The sequence below is a fragment of the Rattus norvegicus genome, chromosome 9, assembly GCF_036323735.1.
Source record: "Rattus norvegicus strain BN/NHsdMcwi chromosome 9, GRCr8, whole genome shotgun sequence".
NCBI lineage: Eukaryota > Metazoa > Chordata > Mammalia > Rodentia > Muridae > Rattus > Rattus norvegicus.
In genome coordinates this window covers 92,338,176-92,357,799 of record NC_086027.1, presented here as the reverse complement: position 1 = coordinate 92,357,799, position 19,624 = coordinate 92,338,176, and the positions used below count along the sequence as shown (strand labels likewise).

Sequence of the window (19,624 nt, the reverse complement as noted above, 5' to 3'; positions counted from 1 at the left end):
GTGTGTGTGTGTGTAACACGTTTGAGAACTGATGCCTGAGGAGGCTGGAAGAGGGTGTTGGTTCCCCTGGAGCTGAGCTACTTAACAAAGCTGCTGGGAATCAAACTCATATACCCTGGAAGAGCCACAAGGACTCTAACCACTGAGCCACCTCTCCAGCCCTATGGTACTTTTCTTATTGCTAAGACCAAATACATGACAAAAGGCGGTTTACAGAAGGGTAGTTTTATTTCGGTCTATCATTTCAGAGGTCAATCTCCATCATGGAGGGGAAGAAGTAGTTATCAGGCAAGGCTTATTGGCAGGGGCAGATGGCCTAAGTTCATTCCCAATTACCAGCTTTCTCTAATGGTTCCACAAGCTTTCCCACAGCACTCCTAGCTGAGGACCATGAAGATTACATGGTATACTTCACACCCTTATGTATTGTGGTGACTTCTGAGGTGTCATGGACAAAAGTCTTCCTATTTCAGATAGGATAACACCTGCAACAGATACAATTCTATTCAAGTCTAGCTTGGTGATCAATGAGTTCAACTGAAATTACTGACAAGAGCATGACCAATGTACAAATGGCTTTACCAGTCCCTCCATTAGTGGCTGCTAACCACCTTTGTACATGGTGATGGCAACAAACTCTAGCTCCTTCTCTTCACCATGACAAAAAGTTAATGAGTCTACACAGACACCATTCTCTTATGGGTAATGGTGGCGAATTCCAGTTTAAGCAAGCAATAGTCACATGTTCTGCGCAGTCTGGAGAATGTTCTATGACAGCGGTAATTTAGATTTCAAGTGAGTGAGCTTGTTAAAAACACAGACACAGAAAGCAAAAATAAAATTACAAACAACAGGTAGCAGCTAGATAGAAGCCACAGAGAGGTGTCAGACATCACTAAATCAGGCACTTACAAGAGCTAGCAGCTACCAAAGGAGTCATCGGATTTCAGGCTCACTTGACTAAAGAAAAAAATAGAGTCCCACACCCGCGGATCCTGGCCCGCAGCAGCTCTCTGCTCCCAGACCCCGTGAGAGAGAGAGACCTCACCGCCTGTGGGCACTCCTGAGGCTGCAGAGCGGAAGAGACCACCAACACTGCTCACCACTGCCCACATCCCTGGCCCAAGAGGAAACTGTATAAGGCCTCTGGGCTCCCGTGGGGGAGGGCCCAGGAGCGGCAGGACCCCTGTGCCTGAGACACCACCAGAACCAGAAGGAAACAGACCGGATAAACAGTTCTCTGCACCCAAATCCCGTGGGAGGGAGAGCTGAACCTTCAGAGAGGCAGACAAGCCCGGGAAACCAGAAGAGACTGCTCTCTGCACACACATCTCAGACGCCAGAGGAAAAAGCCAAAGACCATCTGGAACCCTGGTGCACTGAAGCTCCCGGAAATGGCGGCACAGGTCTTCCTGGTTGCTGCCGCTGCAGAGAGCCCGTGGGCAGCACCCCACGAGTGAACTTGAGCCCCGGGACCACAGGTAAGACCAACTTTTCTGCTGCAAGAAAGCTGCCTGGTGAGCTTGGGACACACGGAAGCAGAATTCCTGTAGGACCGGGCACGTTCTGTGTTTACCGGAAGTCCCACACCCGCGGATCCCAGCCCGCAGCAGCTCTCTGCCCCCAGACCCTGTGAGAGAGAGACACAACCGCCTGGTCAGGTGGGCACTCCTGAGGCTGAAGAGCGGAAGAGACCACCAACACTGCTCACCCCTGCCCACATCCCTGGCCCAAGAGGAAACTGTATGGGGCCTCTGGGCTCCCGTGGGGGAGGGCCCAGGAGCGGCAGGACCCCTGCCTGAGACACCGCCTGAGCCTGAGGGAAACAGACCTGATAAACAGTTCTCTGCACCCAAGTCCCGTGGGAGGGAGAGCTGGACCTTCAGAGAGGCAGACAAGCCTGGGAAACCAGAGGAGACTGCTCTCTGCACACACATCTCGGACGCCAGAGGAAAGGGCCAAAGACCATCTGGAGCCCTGGTGCACTGAGGCTCCCGGAAACGGCGGCACAGGTCTTCCTGGTTGCTGCCGCTGCAGAGAGCCCGTGGGCAGCACCCCGCAAGCGAACTTGAGCCTCGGGACCACAGGTAAGACCAAATTTTCTGCTGCAAGAAAGCTGCCTGGTGAACTCAAGACACAGGCCCACAGGAACAGCTGAAGACCTGTAGAGAGGAAAGACTACACGCCCGAAGGCAGAACACTCTGTCCCCATAACTGACTGAAGGAGAGGAAAACAGGTCTACAGCACTCCTGACACACAGGCTTATAGGACAGTCTAGCCACTGTCAGAAATAGCAGAACAAAGTAACACTAGAGATAATCTGATGGCGAGAGGCAAGCGCAGGAACCCAAGCAACAGAAACCAAGACTACATGGCACCATCGGAGCCCAATTCTCCCATCAAAACAAACATGGAATATCCAAACACACCAGAAAAGCAAGATCTAGTTTCAAAATCATTTTTGATCATGATGCTGGAGGACTTCAAGAAAGACTTGAAGAACTCCCTTAGAGAACAAGTAGAAGCCTACAGAGAGGAATCACAAAAATGCCTGAAAGAATTCCAGGAAAACATAAATAAACAAGTAGAAGCCCATAGAGAGGATACACAAAAATCCCTGAAAGAATTCCAGGAAAGCATAAATAAACAAGTAGAAGCCCATAGAGAGGAGACACAAAAATCCCTGAAAGAATTCCAGGAAAACATAAATAAACAAGTAGAAGCCCATAGAGAGGAGACACAAAAATCCCTGAAAGAATTCCAGGAAAACACAATCAAACAGTTGAAGGAATTAAAAATGGAAATAGAAGCAATCAAGAAAGAACACATGGAAACAACCCTGGATATAGAAAACCAAAAGAAGAGACAAGGAGCTGTAGATACAAGCTTCACCAACATAATACAAGAGATGGAAAAGAGAATCTCAGGAGCAGAAGATTCCATAGAAATCATTGACTCAACTGTCAAAGATAATGTAAAGCAAAAAAAGCTACTGGTCTAAAACATACAGGAAATCCAGGACTCAATGAGAAGATCAAACCTAAGGATAATAGGTATAGAAGAGAGTGAAGACTCCCAGCTCAAAGGACCAGTAAATATCTTCAACAAAATCATAGAAGAAAACTTCCCTAACCCAAACAAAGAGATACCCATAGGCATACAAGAAGCCTACAGAACTCCAAATAGATTGGACCAGAAAAGAAACACCTCCCGTCACATAATTGTCAAAACACCAAACGCACAAAATAAAGAAAGAATATTAAAAGCAGTAAGGGAAAAAGGTCAAGTAACATATAAAGGCAGACCTATCAGAATCACACCAGACTTCTCGCCAGAAACTATGAAGGCCAGAAGATCCTGGACTGATGTCATACAGACCCTAAGAGAACACAAATGCCAGCCCAGGTTACTGTATCCAATAAAACTCTCAATTAACATTGATGGAGAAACCAAGATATTCCATGACAAAACCAAATTTACACAATATTTTTCTACAAATCCAGCACTACAAAGGATAATAAAGGGTAAAGCCCAACATAAGGAGGCAAGCTATACCCTAGAAGAAGCAAGAAACTAATCGTCTTGGCAACAAAACAAAGAGAATGAAAGCACACAAACATAACCTCACATCCAAATATGAATATAATGGGAAGCAATAATCACTATTCCTTAATATCTCTCAATATCAATGGCCTCAACTCTCCAATAAAAAGACATAGATTAACAAACTGTATACGCAACGAGGACCCTGCATTCTGCTGCCTACAGGAAACACACCTCAGAGACAAAGACAGACACTACCTCAGAGTGAAAGGCTGGAAAACAACTTTCCAAGCAAATGGTCAGAAGAAGCAAGCTGGAGTAGCCATTCTAATATCAAATAAAATCAATTTCCAACTAAAAGTCATCAAAAAATATAAGGAAGGACACTTCATATTCATCAAAGGAAAAATCCACCAAGATGAACTCTCAATCCTGAATATCTATGCCCCAAATACAAGGGCACCTACATACGTAAAAGAAACCTTACTAAAGCTCAAAACACACATTGCACCTCACACAATAATAGTGGGAGATTTCAATACCCCACTCTCATCAATGGACAGATCATGGAAACAGAAATTAAACAGTGATGTCGACAGACTAAGAGAAATCATGAGCCAAATGGACTTAACGGATATTTATAGAACATTCTATCCTAAAGCAAAAGGATATACCTTCTTCTCAGCTCCTCATGGTACTTTCTCCAAAATTGACCATAAAATTGGTCAAAAAACGGGCCTCAACAGGTACAGAAAGATAGAAATAATCCCATGCGTGCTATCGGACCACCACGGCCTAAAACTGGTCTTCAATAACAATAACGGAAGAATGCCCACACATACGTGGAAATTGAACAATGCTCTACTCAATGATAACCTGGTCAAGGAAGAAATAAAGAAAGAAATTAAAAACTTTTTAGAATTTAATGAAAATGAAGGTACAACATACCCAAACTTATGGGACACAATGAAAGCTGTGCTAAGAGGAAAACTCATAGCACTGAGTGCCTGCAGAAAGAAACAGGAAAGAGCATATGTCAGCAGCTTGACAGCACACCTAAAAGCTCTAGAACAAAAAGAAGCAAATACACCCAGGAGGAGTAGAAGGCAGGAAATAATCAAACTCAGAGCTGAAATCAACCAAGTAGAAACAAAAAGGACCATAGAAAGAATCAACAGAAGAACCAAAAGTTGGTTCTTTGAGAAAAATCAACAAGATAGATAAACCCTTAGCCAGACTAACGAGAGGACACAGAGAGTGCGTCCAAATTAACAAAATCAGAAATGAAAAGGGAGACATAACTACAGATTCAGAGGAAATTCAAAAAATCATGAGATCTTACTATAAAAACCTATATTCAACAAAACTTGAAAATCTTCAGGAAATGGACAATTTCCTAGACAGATACCAGGTATCGAAGTTAAATCAGGAACAGATAAACCAGTTAAACAACCCCATAACTCCTAAGGAAATAGAAGCAGTCATTAAAGGTCTCCCAACCAAAAAGAGCCCAGGTCCAGACGGGTTTAGTGCAGAATTCTATCAAACCTTCATAGAAGACCTCATACCAATATTATCCAAACTATTCCACGAAATTGAAACAGATGGAGCACTACCGAATTCCTTCTACGAAGCCACAATTACTCTTATACCTAAACCACACAAAGACACAACAAAGAAAGAGAACTTCAGACCAATTTCCCTTATGAATATCGACGCAAAAATACTCAATAATATTCTGGCATACCGAATTCAAGAGCACATCAAAACAATCATCCACCATGATCAAGTAGGCTTCATCCCAGGCATGCAGGGATGGTTTAATATACGGAAAACCATCAACGTGATCCATTATATAAACAAACTGAAAGAACAGAACCACATGATCATTTCATTAGATGCTGAGAAAGCATTTGACAAAATTCAACACCCCTTCATGATAAAAGTCCTGGAAAGAATAGGAATTCAAGGCCCATACCTAAACATAGTAAAAGCCATATACAGCAAACCAGTTGCTAACATTAAACTAAATGGAGAGAAACTTGAAGCAATCCCACTAAAATCAGGGACTAGACAAGGCTGCCCACTCTCTCCCTACTTATTCAATATAGTTCTTGAAGTTCTAGCCAGAGCAATCAGACAACAAAAGGAGATCAAGGGGATACAGATCGGAAAAGAAGAGGTCAAAATATCACTATTTGCAGATGACATGATAGTATATTTAAGTGATCCCAAAAGTTCCACCAGAGAACTACTAAAGCTGATAAACAACTTCAGCAAAGTGGCTGGGTATAAAATTAACTCACATAAATCAGTTGCCTTCCTCTATACAAAAGAGAAACAAGCCGAGAAAGAAATTAGGGTAACGACACACTTCATAATAGACCCAAATAATGTAAAGTACCTCGGTGTGACTTTAACCAAGCAAGTAAAAGATCTGTACAATAAGAACTTCAAGACACTGAGGAAAGAAATTGAAGAAGACCTCAGAAGATGGAAAGATCTCCCATGCTCATGGATTGGCAGGATTAATATAGTAAAAATGGCCATTTTACCAAAAGCAATCTACAGATTCAATGCAATCCCCATCAAAATACCAATCCAATTCTTCAAAGAGTTAGACAGAACAATTTGCAAATTCATCTGGAATAACAAAAAACCCAGGATAGCTAAAGCTATCCTCAACAATAAAAGGACTTCAGGGGGAATCACTATCCCTGAACTCAAGCAGTATTACAGAGCAATAGTGATAAAAACTGCATGGTATTGGTACAGAGACAGACAGATAGACTAATGGAATAGAATTGAAGACCCAGAAATGAACCCACACACCTATGGTCACTTGATTTTTGACAAAGGAGCCAAAACCATCCAATGGAAAAAAGATAGCATTTTCAGCAAATGGTGCTGGTTCAACTGGAGGTCAACATGTAGAAGAATGCAGATCGATCCATGCTTATCACCCTGTACAAAGCTTAAGTCCAAGTGGATCAAGGACCTCCACATCAAACCAGACACACTCAAACTAATGCCGAATGGCTGAGAAACACCTAAAGAAATGTTCAACATCTTTAGTCATAAGGGAAATGCAAATCAAAACAACCCTGAGATTTCACCTCACACCAGTGAGAATGGCTAAGATCAAAAACTCAGGTGACAGCAGATGCTGGCGAGGATGTGGAGAAAGAGGAACACTCCTCCATTTTTGGTGGGATTGCAGACTGGTAAAACCATTCTGGAAATCAGTCTGGAGGTTCCTCAGAAAATTGGACATTGAACTGCCTGAGGATCCAGCTATACCTATCTTGGGCATATACCCAAAAGATGCCTCAACACATAAAAGAGACACGTGCTCCACTATGTCCATTGCAGCCTTATTTATAATAGCCAGAAACTGGAAAGAACCCAGATGCCCTTCAACAGAGGAATGGATACAGAAAATGTGGTACATCTACACAATGGAATATTACTCAGCTATCAAAAACAACGAGTTTATGAAATTCGTAGGCAAATGGTTGGAACTGGAAAATATCATCCTGAGTGAGCTAACCCAATCACAGAAAGACATATATGGTATGCACTCATTGATAAGTGGCTATTAGCCCAAATGCTTGAATTACCCTAGATCCCTAGAACAAACGAAACTCAAGACGGATGATCAAAAGGTGAATGCTTCACTCCTTCTTTAAATGAGGAAAAAGAATACCCTTGGCAGGGAAGGGAGAGGCAAAGATTAAAACAGAGACTGAAGGAACACCCATTCAGAGCCTGCCCCACATGTGGCCCATACATATACAGCCAGCCAATTAGACAAGATGGATGAAGCAAAGAAGTGCAGACCGACAGGAGCCGGATGTAGATTGCTCCTGAGAGACACAGCCAGAATACAGCAAATACAGAGGCGAATGCCAGCAGCAAACCACTGAACTGAGAATAGGACCCCCGTTGAAGGAATCAGAGAAAGAACTGGAAGAGCTTGAAGGGGCTCGAGACCCCATATGTACAACAATGCCAAGCAACCAGAGCTTCCAGGGACTAAGCCACTACCTAAAGACTATACATGGACTGACCCTGGACTCTGACCCCATAGGTAGCAATGAATATCCTAGTAAGAGCACCAGTGGAAGGGGAAGCCCTGGGACCTGCTAAGACTGAACCCCCAGTGAACTAGACTATGGGGGGAGGGCGGCAATGGGGGGAGGGTTGGGAGGGGAACACCCATAAGGAAGGGGAGGGGGGAGGGGGATGTTTGCCCGGAAACTGGGAAAGGGAATAACACTTGAAATGTATATAAGAAATACTCAAGTTAATAAAAAAAATAGCATGCTGGATTGAGAGTGCCTCCATTTTGAGCTTTTACAAAATGTTTTTTATAAAACACAGTATCCTCTTCTTCTAGAGCCAATGGATCAACTGCCATGAGATGGACAAGTTTAGCACCCATACTTCTAAAAACAAAAGAAAAAAGAAAAAAAGAAAGAAAAAGAAGGAAGGAAAGGAAGGAAGAAAAGAAAAAGGAAGGAAAGAAGGAAAAAAGGAAAAAGGAAGGAAGAAAGAAAGAAGGAAAAGACAGATTCTGTGGTTTGTTGGTTTGTTTTTGTTTTTGTTTTCGGTTTGTTTTTGTTTTTGTTTTTGTTTTTTTTTTTTTTTGGTTTAATCTGCCTGTTATCCTATAGGTGACAGTTTCATAATGTTGATTTTTTTTGTGTGAAAAATACTCACATTGAAACACTTCTGCATCACTGCATGAACCCCCAGGATACCTCCTTGAGTAGGGCAAATGGTTCAAATAATTACTCAGCCTTTTATATGAATGTATAGATCATCTTATCCGTAGGGTGGCTGAGTATGTCTGGATTGACTTGCTGGTCTTGGAACAGATGAAATGCTTGCCTTCAAAACAGTAAAGGTATGGAAACCCCACGTAGGTTAGTGATCAGAAACAGGGAAACAGGCAGAGCTCCTCAGGGGAGCTATACAGAGGGAGCCTCAGGAACAGATAGCGGTGGGCAACATTAACCCAGTAGTAAAAGGCAATACGCAAAATGGTGCTGTGAGATCGTCCTGGCATTCACAGATGATACTGCTTTTGTTGCTCCTTTCTACTTTGAGAGTTTGCAGTAATTTTAGCCTTAATGGATTCCTTTCTGAGTTGCGTATTCTTCTTCATAGAATGTCTCACCTCTACATATGGCCACGCTCCTGTGGAAGAAGAAAGCTGTGATAGTTAATGTGGATTTATCAGCTTTACAGGAGCTGAATCACCTGGCAGATTAACAACGTCTCAAGGGTTAGCTGGATTAGGCAAGTCTCTGTGCATGATTGGGAGGGCTTATCTACGTGAGTTTAGTTGAGATAGGAAGGCCCACCGTAATAGTGAGCAGCACCATTCCCTATGCTGGATTCTTGACTGAATGAATGAAAAGAAGCTGGATGAGTGTAAGCATTCATATCCTCTTTTTGCTGACTACATGTCATGTGACTAGTTACTTTAGGCTCCTCACATCTTGTCATGATGAACTGTCCCTTGGACCTAAAGAAACCTTTTCTCCATTACCGCTTCTTATCATGTCGTGATTGCAGTCACTAGAAAAGTGTGTGATATGGGAAAGAAGATTTGCAGGCATGTAGAGAGGCCCGTGGCACCTTTGTGACCTGTGTACTAGAGCACATGCATCCCTGGGCACGACCTTGACTGTGGCTGTGGGTTCCACTCATGTCTGGCACCATTTAAAATTATTTTCACAATAGCAAGAGAGCCATTAAATTGCTCCAGCTCTTTGAAATTACATTTTATTTTATTCTGCCTCTCTGCAAAATATTAATTAAACTTTGGCCTTAGAAACTCTGGGCAAATACAAAATTTCAGGAAACAACCTTTTAATTTCTCTTTGCCTTTATTGCTGCTTCTCTTAGGTCTTTTTCACAGCTTGGCACAGAAGGACATGAAGTTCATGGAGATTCAGCTCAATGTGTTTTCTGCTGTGCTGGGCTCCTCTGGGGCTATTTCTTAAGAATAATAGACACACTCTTTGTCACAGGCCTGATTTCGTAGACCTAGCAGGCCTAGCGAAGTCAACATGCTGGTCATCAGAAGCTGGGTTTGTTGCAAAACCTATGTGATCCCATGGAGACCCTTCGAGAAATTGAGTCTCAACCAGGAGCTAAAGTTGATTGGAGAGTTATGGATTCTGGAACAAACGTGAGGTATGGAGGGTCAACTTTACCCTGGCAAAGAGCCTTAAGGCTGCCCGGGGCTGACGCTGGATGAGAAGGATCCTTGACGTCTGTTTGAAGGCAACTCTTGACTGAGGCAACTTGTTGACTTCTCCCTCCGTTCTCCTTAAGATGGTGGCTGTCCAGGCCGAGTGAAAAGGAAGAATGCTAAGAAAGGCCAGGACAGTAGTGGAGCTGGTGATGATTTATTAATCAGGATTTATTAATACCTCGCTGCACTGGAGCATTGTCTAGCTTTCCAGTTGACAAATAAAACAGAATTGATACTTGGGGGGAAAATGAATAACAGACACACATTTCAGTTTGTTCATGAGTTTCACATAAACGTACTTTGAGCAATGAGGAGAGCGGGGCACTGGGAAATAAACTCTATCCATCTCTTGGCACCTTGTGCTTGTCTAGTTCATTAGAAAGATTATTTTTCTTCATACTTTATGAGGTTCATATTTAACCCTTTTTAAAGTGAGTGACTTTACCCTTGATCCCATGAATTTAAGCAGATTGCCCCCCCCCTTTTTTTTTGACTGTGCAGGTTTACTTCAGTTTTCATTATCTATGCTGACGTAATATTTACCCGATGCTGAAATCAACACATTTATTCTTCCTATCCAAAAGGAAGGAAGGAACTTAATAAACTTCGCCTTAAACTTTGAGATTACTAACCACCAAAATAAGGATGCAAGACATTCAGAGAGGCTCAGCATGAGAAAGAATACAGCAGGCTTTCCAAAGAGCCAAGGAAGTTTTCCACTAATTGTAGGGCCCAACAGATGACTGTCATACAGTGTACTGCTACCTTCAGGCACACCACGTGAATAACTGCTGTTTTCAAACATGAGCTGTGAAATAAAATATCAGCCTTGAGCTCTGTAGCTGTGGCTGCCAAACTCATGTGCACTGGAGGGGAACATTCACGGGTCAGAACATCCAGAGTGGTACCCGAGAGTGCATTGCAGGCAAATATTCTGGAGATGCTGAAGGCTCAGGTCTGAGACCACTGTTTGAAAAATCATTGCTCTTTGGGCATTCAATACAAGCCATTGCCTTATAAGCTTTAATATCCTGACTTGCTTTGGCATTCAATACTGTATAAAAATAATAAGCAAACTTGATGAAGAGCATAGTGTAGCCAGTTCTACCCTGCTCTGAACAGAGCCAAGACAGAGATATGTCAAGCACTCACAAAATGCATTTGGCCTTTCTGAATAAGAAAAATATAGGTAAATCAATCCAACAATGATATTTTCTTGGTTTCCTACTAGTTTCAATGCTCTCAAGGAGATAGACCTTTAGTCATTGGTGTAGTTTCTGGGTGGAAAAGTCTACAGACAAAAAAAATCAAATATTAATTATGGAAACTACCATGTCCATGTGTACTGGAAACTGCAGCTACTATAAGGCACCTTACCCTCTCCTCACATCCCCTCCTCCTCCTCTTTCTCCTCCTCCTTTTCCCTCTCTCCTTCTTCCTCCTCCTTCTCCTCCTCCCTCCTCCTCCTCCTTTACCTGTTTTATTAAAAGTTTCAACACAAACTGAAACTTCAATGGAATCAATAATTAAACATCATCTACAAACGATATGGAGAGATTATAAGTAACGTCCTTTTCTTCAAATCATAGTCATATTTCTGTTCTGCAGTAATGAACTAGCATGATAACGATGAGGCTACTGAGAACTGAGATGAACTGATGAATAAAATGTTTATTTCATTACGTGCAGGAATACACACATATAATTTAAAACATGGCTTTCACATTTACACATCAAATAAGAGCGTGTTTTTATATTACAGCAAACTGTAAGATTATTTTTTGTCTGAGATTTTTGCTGCTGTTGTTTTACTAGGACTTTTGAAACTGTCTCAGGGCCTTGTGTCATCTACCTGTTCTTGAATAAACGTCACTTCTTTTTAACCTATCTCAGTCAAAGCTTTTTACACTTTTTGCTCTTCAGTATAACACTGACACATCGGGCAGCCCTGGCTCCAGCCGGGCAGCAGCGGCGTGTGGGATTTAGCACACAGCCCTTCATCTTGAATGCACTTTCATCTATCAGAGGCGGGAGGGCTGATGTTTTGGTTTATTTAGTAGCTTATCAGTTCAAGAAAATAAGTCTTCTGAGTGGTTATCTTATCCGTGACTTTTCCCCCTGTATTTGTGAATCACGATCCTTAAGATGATATGATACCTAGAAAGACCATTTCAAATATTTATTAAACCAGTGAGTAAAGTTTATAATGCTGGAAGTTCCTAGAACTTAATAGCAGAGATGTGTCCTTTACAAATAAATGAGAAACACTGCCTTCCATTTGTCTGTGTGCCTATAGCACTGGAAGCTAGACATAAATTGAACAGTATCTTGGACTATGTCTTTATTAGTTATTTCTATCAGAAAATCCATAAGTGATATAAACATCTGTTACTTTTGTCTTTAAAATTTTTTATTTAATTTACTCATTGATTGAGGGCGAACACGTGAGTGCTCTCAGGCGTGTGCCAGCCATACCACAGGCAGGAAGACTGGAGAGTAACGTTTTCTAGGGTTGCCTCTTTATGGGAATTTCTCACTCATTTCCAGGTTTGCAAGAACCCCTACCTGCTTACCCATCTCACCAGCCCTATTTTGATGAGGTAAACATCATCAGCACACTTTCTGATATGCACGGCTATAGACATTTTTCTTCTGTTTGGAATAATTTATTCTACTTCTCTTAGATGCGATAGAATATCAAATACACACCCAGGAGCCAGAAATAAGTTACTGCTTTCCAAATTGCTGTTCAGTGGGGTCTCCAATCATTACAGGTTACTGCCATCTCTCCTGTTCTAGCCTAGCCTCCAGAACTTGATTGCTTAAGACATTGCATACTTCAGTCACCAACTATGAGACAACCAACTTGGTTGTGAGCTGGATTCTTTAGGCTTATTGGTGTGCTTTCATGGTTCTGGAAGGTGCTAAGTATACTACCAGAGGAGAAAAGTAATCACTGGTCTCATCAACTTGTGGACCCTGTGAGTCATAACGATGAGTGATCTGGAATGAAATGACTATTGGTTAATAACAGAAAGAGTATTATGGGAGTAACCAGCTATGTTTGTTATTAGGTTGAAAGCCTGCTCAACAAGACAGAACTAATGTCTTGCGATTTTAATGAGACGAAGAACCTATGTCTAGATGGGTCATTGTTCTTAGGGGAGACCCTACTGCAATTACTCTGCTAAATGAACATAGTATCAATGCGACTCTAAACACATTGCTATACTTGTAGGTAGGTGCATTTCTCAGCCCTCGTCAGAGAAGTTTTTATTTGAAAAAGACGACAATTAGCACACAGGCACATAATTTGTCATCATATAGTGAGTAAAAGATTTCAGATTGCCCAGACTTAGTTGGGATATCTATATCATACACCCTTCTCCCATGGTTTGGAGGTCATCTCTGATGAGAAAACAGAGAGACTGTGAGAACCAAAGGCAGTGAGCCTCTATAATGAAAGCAGTGTTTTCAGACCCAACAGGGAAGTTGCACATATAAATTCATAGTGGCCATGATTGCTTCCACAAGACCTGCATAACCCAATAAAAAATTCCTACTACAGATTATGGGTAGTTAGAAAGTCCCAATCCTAGCTGAGAGGATGTATCACCCTTCCTCAAAGATTTCCTGAAAAAGCAGCCACATTCCATTTGATGGTCTTACATCCATGAACATTCAGGTAGAACAAAGTGAACTCAGGTAGATAGATGGGCAGATGGACGGACAGACAGACAGACCGTGAGAAATTTAGAAGGAATAGTGGTGGAGGAATAGGGAGAAACTGGAGATTGAGTTTAATAGGAACACATTAGATGCAAGAATTAAATTATCAATCATTCAAAGAGTAAAACATAATATATAATAAAAATGAATTTTAAAAGAAGCCTGATAGTAGTGGGGAGAGCTATGAACAAGAGAATGTGGGATTTACACCCCTCCATGGGGTACCCATATCATATCCCCTTCTTTCAAGTTCCAAGGATTATTCCTGAAGGGGCAGAGTGTAAGAGCCATAGGTGGTGGATGAATGCAAGGGGACAGTGTCTTCTGGTCACAGCAAGACTGTTGTGTATAGAAACTCACAGCAGTTGTGATACCACATACAAGACCTGTGCGAGCTCAAATGAGAGAAATCCCAAAAGAAGGTGGAAAGTCCCACCCTTAGTGCCAAAGCGATTAGCAATTGCAGAATTTTGAGAATTTTATACACAGTGTTTGGGTCATATCCACTTTTCCCTCCCTACCTTTTTCCAGATAAATATCCCCTTTCCTACCTGTCCAACTTTGCTACCTTATTCATCTATCTATCTGTCTGTCTGTCTGTCAGTCTGACTTTTGGTCTGTCTGTCTATACTTTTGTTTATCAAATTGAATCTGTGCTGCCAAATATATTTTCACACTCTGTGGCCTTCCCCCAGGGCATTGTCTTCTTACCAGGGGCTAGACTCTTAAAGAAAACTGACTTTCTTTTTAATTTTTTTAATTAAATTGCCAAATGAACCATTAAATAAAACAAAATAAGTGAGATTTACCATTTTCAGATAAATATTAAGGAGCTTTTAAAAAATCTTTCTACTTTGGTGTAGAGAGCGGCGCGGCGAAACAAAGATGGCGCCGACATCCAGCCTTGTCTGGATATAAACGACTTACTGCGCATGTGCAGGCTTGTCCCCTTGCTAGGGCTCCCTCTAGTGGTGAACAGCGGTACTGCACATGTGCGGTTTATTCACCAGGTGTTAGTTGACCGTTAATATGCTAATGAGGTGATTCATTCTCCGCCAATCCCTGGAGGACAAGTAGTGGGGTGATCCAAGCCCCACCAATCCCTGAGAGATAATTAGCATACTGCTGTCTATATAAGCCGAGCGATTTTGCTGCTCGGGGTCCCTGTTCAGAAGAGCTGTAACACTGAGAAGAGCTGTAACACTGAGAAGAGCTGTAACACTGAGAAGAGCTGTAACACAGTAAAGGCTTGCTCGCAGAAGAATCCTGTTGCCGCGCGTCGTTCTTGCTGGCGGGACATTGGGCGCGCGACACTTTGGGAATGTTAAAGGAATTTTAAAAATACAAAAATGTGAACAAAGAGAAAAATCATTTCTCATATTTAACCCACATAAAAATGAAAATGCCGGAGGGAAAGCAATAGAAATGTCTACACAGTGATGCATTAGATACTTGTTTTTCTCTCAAACAAAACATTTTAGCATCAGATTTACTAGCAAACTATCATCAAGTATCCGTTTCCCCCCCCCCCCCCAGAAGAGTCACAGCACAGATATATGTCATTTAGATGCTGTCTGCGGTGTTTTTTTTTTAACATATTTTTGGCCAATCCTGGATATGCAACACTCATCTCCTAATACTGAACCAGAAGATATATACTAATTTTCACTTTTCCACTTATTTTTCTTTGATGCTTCTTATTTTCCCATTGTAGATTGATCTTAAATGCCATTGGCATGCTGGTACCCACCATTAGCATCCCTTTGAGGAATGATTGCTTTATTAAAACAGACATAGACTCTGTTAATGTGCTCCATTACTCTTCAGCAGTTACATTATTTCTAAGCACAGAAGAATTCATTTTTGCTGGGTTCTTGTTTCTTTGTTGTGTATGTTTGTTGCCTGTGGTGTGTGTGTGTGTGTGTGTGTGTGTGTGTGTGTGTGTGTGTGTGTTTACAGGTCTGTGAGAATGCATGTGTGAGCGAAGACCAATTTTGACAAAATGTCTTTATCAATTCCACTGATTTAATGTACTGAGGTAGAGTCTCACAGATCCCAGCAGTCCTGCACATTGTAAACAGTCAGGTTGTTGAAGGGGTCCCTTATTTCTGCTTTTTGGGTACTGAGAATACAGGGGGATGCAACTGTGGCCCAGCTTACGCAGATTCAGACTCAGGTCCTCATATTTCAGGGCAAACATTTTATCCACCCAGTACTCATCCCACCCTCTAAGCTTTAGATTTTCACCTTTTCCCAAGACTGTGTCAACCCTAGGACGATACAGAAGGTAATTCTCTTCATCAAATGATATATATTGCTCCAAACCAGTGTCCTGAACTGTGATGTGTTGAATGAGAAGACCAGGGATGAGAAATAAAGATGAGAAATAACAAAGACAAGAGCAGAATCTGGGACTTCAAGTCTTGCAAGACTGATGGCTTATGCCAAGCAAGTTTATTAAGAAGTATGGCATTGCATATACTTTTTGCAGGGGTAACATAGCAATGGTCAGGAGAGAGCTACATCATACAGTGCTGGCAAAGGGAGCATGGGATACCTCAGATAAGATGCCTAAGGACTGATAATCAGAGCTCAGGGGGAAGAATCTGGTTCCCTACAGCCACAACCTTGACTCTTATGAGGAGGACCCACTCCAGCCATAGGTTATCCTTGCTAAATCCACTACTGGACAATTAAACAGAACCAAAGTTCCCATGGTCCTTTCATCGGGGCCTCTGAGAAACTCCTGGGTGAGCCTGGCTTTCCCTAATATATGAAATCATTCTTTGCTCTGAAGAATTCTAAAGCTTGAAAAATTCACGTGTGTTCTACATCTCCACCTCTTCCTTCTTCACCCTGTGCCATGGACCTGAGCCATGACAGACACATAGTACCTGTTTAATTCCCCAATATTCCAAAGAACACAGGTATCTACTCAGTTACTTTGATTTGATTGCTAAAGACATCACTGCAACTACTATGAGCAGAACCCACTGAAGACCGGACAATGTGAAACCTGTGAGGACGACTTAATGATGAGAAGAGATTTCTCAGCATGGAAACTAGGAATAGGGTTTGGAGGGTTTGGAGAAGAGAACAGAAATGAAGGCAGAATATGGAGGAGTTTGGAATGCATTCCTGGAGGCTCAAGGGAAGTCGCTTCTAAATTCATCCAGATGTTAGCTGAGTTCTATTCTTTCTGATTCCCATTTCTTTACTGCTTGTCAAACACACCACGATATTTGCTTCCACAAGATGATGACGTCGAATTCCTTCTGAAGAGGCCTCTAGCCACCTGGAACTTCTCCCAGGTCCTTGTGGGTGTCTCCACATCACAGAGCCAATAAAAGTGTATCAAATAAAATTAACAAACATTTGATCTCTCAATTTTGTCAGCACTCTTCTCTCACCCCCTCTAGACAAAAATGTCATCTGCTTCCAAGGGCGCATGCGATAGAGTTAGCACCGGTGAGTCCTGCAAGATGGTCTCTCTTGCCTTGTTAATATGATGCATTCAAAGGTTCCAGCAATTAGAATGAGGGCCAAAGATACTATCACTGACACAACCAATAATTGGAGATAGCAGAATCCATGTTACTTCTCATGGGCAAGAAGACGTGAAGAAGGGAGACATCGTTCACACATACCTTGAGAAGACAAGCTCAGCATTATTCATTGCTCTCCATTTTATTCTTAACGTTAAAAGAAACAAGACTCTAACCACCTTGTTTTCATTTCAGATATTCAGTTTGCTTATGCTGTTCCATGAGTCTGAAAATCCACCATTGCTAGATTCCTAATGGACATTGGAACACTTGCCTGCCCATGGTGTATGAGTCATGTAAATCTTGCCTCTAGGGTTTTGCTGTTTGAGAGCAAATTTTGAAAATAAATGTGCTATTCAAGGTTGATTTCATCATGTCACTGTGAGGAAACTGTAATCAATCTGTAACAGCAACTCTTTTCCCATCACCTTTCACAGGTTTGGCCCCCTTAAATGAATGGAGATTATTTCTGGCAATTTATGAAACTGAGGGAAAAATCTGGAAGTGAGCAGCTCGAAATGCTCAGGATGAGTGCCCAAGGAATAGGGGTGGTAACACATCTCTGGCCAGTAATAAAGGGTGTGGTCTAAATGTAGTATCCTGGACTAGGGAGAAGTGACCATTTCTAGAGTCTCTGGCATGCGCTTTGTGGTATCTCTGGACACGTCAAACATCTGTCTCCCTCTAACTTTGCCCTTTCCTTGATGTTATATGTATCTTAAAGAAGTATACCTCCCAGCTTACCCTGTATCCTGGTTTCTAGGGACTCATCAAGTCTTAAGAATCTGAAGCTACATATGGGTGTAGGAAGGGGAGAAGCCAGGGCAGGAACCCTGTCTTTTCCTCTTCTTTTACTATGACATCTCCTTTGCAGGTCTGGACACCGCTCAGACTTTTCCTGAGCTGTATCTAGTAGCGTTATTTTTCTCTCACATGTAATGTAATAAAAGAAACCCAAAATGGGGTGCTAAATGATTTCTTTACAGACAGCAAAGGACACTAACCAGAGGTAATGTTGGCCTGTGTAAGCCTGAACATTCTGGAATTAGAATGTTTTGCTCTTTAATGAAGAATTTACACATATCTCACCACTCATAACACTTCTGGTATCAAGCTTTAGGCGTTTAGTGCCCTGTCTAATGGTTCTCAGTAAATATGACATGAAAATCCAGCATGCTTGACTTTTTAGCCTATTACCATTTGAAATGCCCATACCGTGACCCAATGCATACAAATAGGACATAAATCTTTTATCTGCTTTCCTGTAAATAACCAGGTTGTCATTTAAAGTCGCTTCTATTAACCCAGTCTATTCAACAAAAGGAAAAAAATCTATGCATCTGTTGATGAGATGCTTTTTAGGTGTCCTATAAAAAATGTGCTCAGAAAATCAATATGTTACCCTCCATTTGATCTTGAAGTGAAGCAATATCCAAGACAGACTAACAAAGGCATGCTGAGTATCAGCAAAATGTCAAGTACCTTTTGTCTCACTATGATGGATTTCTCCTAAACAAATTCTGTCAGCTCAAAGGGCATCATTTTGAAATTATGATTAAGGCACTTTAAGATTTTATAAGAATTCAGATTTGTGTTTGTGAACGTATGTAGTATATATCATATGGATTGCTTGAAATAATATTACAGAGTGATATTTACAGTAAACCATTTTAATATCTTTTTGGGTATACCTACAGTACAGTTCTTTGAGTTTAGAATAATGTCAATTATTCAAAGTAAGTTTGAGAATGTATACTCGGCTCTGAAGTTTGACAATAATAATTGGAATGGGGCCTTAAATTTCAAATGTCTTTGAGGTGGACACAGAGATACATATTGTAAAAACTGAATTATCAATTTCTCTTCTTATTCTTATAAACCATCATAATTCTCGTAGATTAAACAATACAAATTAATAGAGTACAATGCCAGAGATCAGAGTTCACTAATGGGTCCCACTGGACTAGAGTCAAGGTATCTACAGATTTGTTCTTTTTATAAAGTCCTTAACATATAACATGCTTCCTTACTTGTACGGCCTTGCAGCTCTGATCTAATCTTCTGACTCCTTATTTTTTGACTCATTCTGTCTTCATCTGCAACTTGTCTCTGTAAAACTATCCTGGTTAAACTGTCTCCTCTGTCTCTATCTGCCTCTGTGTCTCTATCTCTGTGTCTCTATCTCTGTGTCTCTATCTCTGTGTCTCTATCTCTGTGTCTCTGTCTCTGTCTCTGTCTCTGTCTCTCTCTCTCTCTCTCTCTCTCTCTCTCTCCCTCCCTCCCTCCCTCCTGCTTTCTTAAGTCTTTTTTTTTCATGTCTGTTCTCATGAGAGTTGGGCATATCGTATCTCTGACTCATCTTATCAAATCTTTCTCTGATATGTCACTTTGTTTGCTCCTCAATTCAGTCCTCTATGTATTCTAGGCAGAGGGATTAAAGGTGTGTATGGCTGGGGTATCTACATTCCAGCCACCTCAAATCTTTGGAAGAATCCTTGCCATAGCAGCCATGTTGCTGTATTAAATTTCCTCTACAAG

At 41.6% G+C, this 19,624-nt stretch overlaps 1 pseudogene; it reads left to right on the top strand.

The window, feature by feature from the left end:
* The first annotated feature begins 9,624 nt into the window (after positions 1–9,624).
* Positions 9,625–9,852, top strand: LOC134480300 (small ribosomal subunit protein uS4-like; annotated as a pseudogene).
* The last annotated feature ends 9,772 nt before the right edge of the window (positions 9,853–19,624 follow it).